Genomic DNA, 3,579 nt, shown 5'->3' with positions numbered 1-3,579 from the left:
GAGGGGACCCACAATGATTAAAAAATTTGTGAGAAGGGGGAGGGGGACTGTACACTCTAGTGTATGTGTAGCATCTCTCTTATATCATTGAGAAAACTAGATAAAATATCAGTTAAATAAGCAAGAGAAATATCGTGCACAAATTAAATCCAAACTCCGACTTTATAATGATTGAAATCTTTGGATAAAAATGAATATATTTATTTATATTTCGAGTCTTCACTTATAAATTGAATTTATTTTTCTTACCAAAAATATGTCACGTGCACAAATTAAATCCGAATTTATTATGACTGAAATCTTTGGATAAAAATGAATATATTTATTTGTATTTTGAGTCTTCACTTATAAATTGAATTTATTTATTATTATTATTAGTTTTTTTTTTTACCAAAAATATGTCATGTGTATATTTTTCACAAGCACAATGGTGAGACTTGATATCATAATATTTTCTTTTTCTAGACCTATAATAATCATCTCATATGAAAAATTAAGTTTTCGAATGAGTTACAAATTTATGAACTTTTAGAATTTATCTTCAAGAGGCAAGCCCAAATTGGCAAGGTCCCATTCACCCCCCGAAAGTCTCTGTTTAATAAAAATTATAAATTTATTATAATAAACACAGAGATGTTCTCTTCAAAAAATTAACCTCTTAATCTTGTTGTTAGAGTCGTAAATTATATGTTAAAGCAATTTGGTCCTTAATAGGGAGTACAAAGAGTAAGGACAAGTCATTTGTATTTAGGTTATCTGTATATCTGTGTGTCCTCTACATAATTAGGCAAAAAGAAGAAATGCCTTGCCTTAGCCTTCGACACCCTTTTTCCTCATGTTTTGGAGATCGCTTGGGGCCAAAAAAATTTAGGGAAGCCTTTTATTTAAAAGATGAAGGGGTAATCCCTCGATATTCTCAACCAACATTTTTCTATTCTTTAACCACGGACCATGGGGAAATGAATTCGCTGGTGCTTCAGTTTTTTAAAATAGAAGCTAATCATTTTTTGTTGAATTTCTGCACCAAATCCAAGTTACTGGTAACTACACCGTCTCCAAACTCTTGGGAACGACAAAAACTCCACGATCTGCTATACATTTTTTGAAATTCAGATAATGCTCTTGAAAGATGAAATAATTTTATTCTCGTTATACTTTATTTGAGTATCAATCAATTAACTGTACTTCAATTTCTTTAATTGGATAAGTATATTTTGATATGATTTCAATCATATGATTATACTTTTATCTGATTTCAATCGAATACTTACACTTTAATTTAATTTCAATTAAGACAATTTTTTTTTCCATTTTCATGTATAAGAATCGATGATGCGACAATCATAAATGATGGTCGTCACTCATAACCATTAGCTGTTATGTGATATATAACTTTAGTGAAAAATAACGATCAATTCGTTGAATTTCGTCAGTTTAGGGGTGAAATTGAACAGAATAGCCTGACAGGAATAAAATCAAAGTGTAGTTACCTCGATTAAGCAAAAAGTGAAATATGATTACTTGACAAACGACGTGCGTCATTTAATGACTATTTGTTCATCAATTTTCCTCACTCTAGGGGATGAAATGGGACTGAGTGACTCAATAAAAAATAAATTAAGGAGTAATATTCTGTTGAATAATATTGATGTACGATCAAAGTACTTTAATGACACTTTACTTAATAACGGTTGCGTGACAACTTAACAGAGAGTTAGAAAGGTTGTTTTTTATTTTTATTTTATTTTAATTTTTTTTTTTGTGAGAATGATTGTACAGTCATAATATTGTTTTAAAGATAAAAAATTAATTTACTACTGAAATAATAAGTTGAGGACCAGCGCTACAATTCACAAGTGGGTCGACATAGTGAAAATTATCAGTAATCATCCTAAGTGGTATACATGTGACAATTTTTTATTTGATGCATAGGGCAATAAAAAACAATACATTAATACATCAAATAATAAAGTATTACATATATGTCACGTAGGACGAGATTACTGATAGTTCTCATTATGCATAGCATTATTCTAAAATTTTACGAATATGACGTGGGATGTCCCCACTTAGAAAAACATATGATTTCTAATTAAAATTAATTAATTAGAGATCAGTACTATTATTTCATTAATATATTATTTTTAATTTTATCGTGCCCATATAATAAAGGCATTTTGGGTTGTACCCATGTGGTGACAATTATGAGGCTAAAAAGGAATTATTAAATGGTAATTGGAATCTATTCATTAAATTAATAAATTGCTTATACTTAATTAAATCTCTTATAATTAATTGGAACAACAAAAAGAGAACGAAAGTGGAAATTTGGTCCCTGCTCCTTTGCAATTCGACAGGCCGGCCGCCGTCGCCACATACACGGTTGCAACAAAAAAAAATATATATATATATCATAAGCTACATCCACAACTAAAGCAATATTTGGAATTATTGTCAATTAAAATTCACATTATGATCGCTTGACTCAACCCAAAACACAATAGAAAGCGAGCGAGCGAGCGAGCGAGCAAAAGTGAGAGAGCGAGTGAACAAAGTCCGTGCCTCATAGGATCGAAGGTGATTTCCTCACTATTCACCAAGTTTGACATGGAAGGTACAAGTTGTGGATAAAAAACTTATCATTGAAAAATCTCGTCCAATCTAATAAGAAAATCAACGTAGATTTCGTACGTAGTTAACAAGGAATTTTCGTAATTCGGGAAGCATATTCCAATATTAAATGTTTGGAATCAAGACAGATAAGCTTCAGAAATTTGCAATGATTTTGCCTAATAACATTATGTATTTAATTTTTATATTTCAATTGGATCCAAACTTCGATTCAACTTGATAATTTACTCTCGAAGACGACCCCAATTGAAGCCAATGAAGTTGGGTTGATACGATCCGTGACATTCACCAGAGAGAGATCAGACACATTCATAAAAATGTGTTACACACATGCTACCTAGAGTTGTCGGGATATGAACATATAATGCAATACACCATCAATTTAATTTTCATTTTTAAACATTCACTTTCTAGACAAGCATATTAGACCTAATCAAAAGGTACAATATATAAGATTTTAACTTATTCTCAAGACTGAATTGCCACATAGTCAAGCTTCGTCGTACATTGGGATCTCACTTGAAGAAAAGGCGTGGAATGATGACTTCATAGTCACTCTAATGACTCGGTGAGCAAAATGATATTAAACAATTTAATTTTGTAAATATTGTAACTTTAGTGGTCTGTCGTATCTTTTATTTTATATTATCACTTTTCTGCGTCGTATACTGTAACTTTTTAGTGAATATTGAAATGTTGTTAAAGCTACTACAAATCGATAGTAGTACAGCACCAACTTCAAGCAAAAGCAAGCAAAAAATCTAATTAAACTAGTTCGTAGACCAACTTTGACAAGCAAAACCAATGTAGGTTATGGCTTTGGCAAGTTGCACGATATTTTAATTTTACCATGATAATTGCACCTTCCTATATATATATAGAAAACCAAGCATCTTGTCACTATGCACAAATTGATGATGACGATGGACATGACGTTTAAAACCATGG

This window comes from Olea europaea, chromosome 22, assembly GCF_002742605.1.
Source record: "Olea europaea var. sylvestris chromosome 22, O_europaea_v1, whole genome shotgun sequence".
Taxonomy (NCBI): domain Eukaryota; kingdom Viridiplantae; phylum Streptophyta; class Magnoliopsida; order Lamiales; family Oleaceae; genus Olea; species Olea europaea.
This window is presented reverse-complemented; position numbering follows the sequence as displayed.